This window comes from Hippocampus bargibanti, linkage group LG16 (assembly GCF_051943395.1).
Source record: "Hippocampus bargibanti isolate YZ-2025 linkage group LG16, ASM5194339v1, whole genome shotgun sequence".
Taxonomy (NCBI): domain Eukaryota; kingdom Metazoa; phylum Chordata; class Actinopteri; order Syngnathiformes; family Syngnathidae; genus Hippocampus; species Hippocampus bargibanti.
The window spans coordinates 4,378,789-4,379,622 of NC_142749.1; positions in this window are offsets into that span (position 1 = coordinate 4,378,789).

Here is an 834-nt window from a genome sequence, read left to right on the forward strand (position 1 = left end):
TTTCTCTTGTTTTGTCTTGAGGACCAGATAGTTTGTTCAAGACACAAGGTGGCACTGTGAGACTGGAGTAGCATGTTTTTCACCCCAGGGATAGGTCAAAGTAAGTTTATCAAAAACTAAATATCAGTTACTGGCCCAAGTCGATATATATCCATGTCTTTATTTAACCGTTCCCAAATGTTCCACTTTTTGTCTCCGCGGTCCCCGCAGTGGTTGGAGCATGAAGTTGACCGGATCAGACCACTTATGCAAATTATTGCTCTTTTGGCTTCAACATCACCATTGTGGTTTAGTTAATATGTGATTTCTCAGCGCAAGTGTTTTTCTGTTCAGGGAAAGTCAATTATTTGCTCAGGATTCCAATGTGGTTTAAGCCTTGGCAGAATTTTAACTTAATCTCGTGACCCACCCTCACCGAACGGATGCTTTTTGTGCACGGTCACAACCTGGATAATAATGGATAAGCTTAAATGACAGCCTTTTTTTTGTTGCTTGGACTTGAATAAGTATTCACACCCCTTGAATCTTTTCCCATGTTTGCCACCTTACAACCACAAGATTAACCCTTACAGGCACGCTGTAACCTAATAACATGTTTAACTGTCCCCAAGAGGATTGAACGGTAGTTGAGATTTTATGAGTTCCACCGACACAAAGTAGCACCGAAATGTTAAGTGGAGTGCCAATATCGTTTCACCATTTTAAATGCAAATCAAAATCTGAAAATAGTTGCTCCTTATGAGTTACACCTGTTTCATAAATTACTTTAAGTGCAGTTCTAGCTTCAAGACTTTCGGAATTGGTCTACCAGCTTCACACACTTAGACACTGATT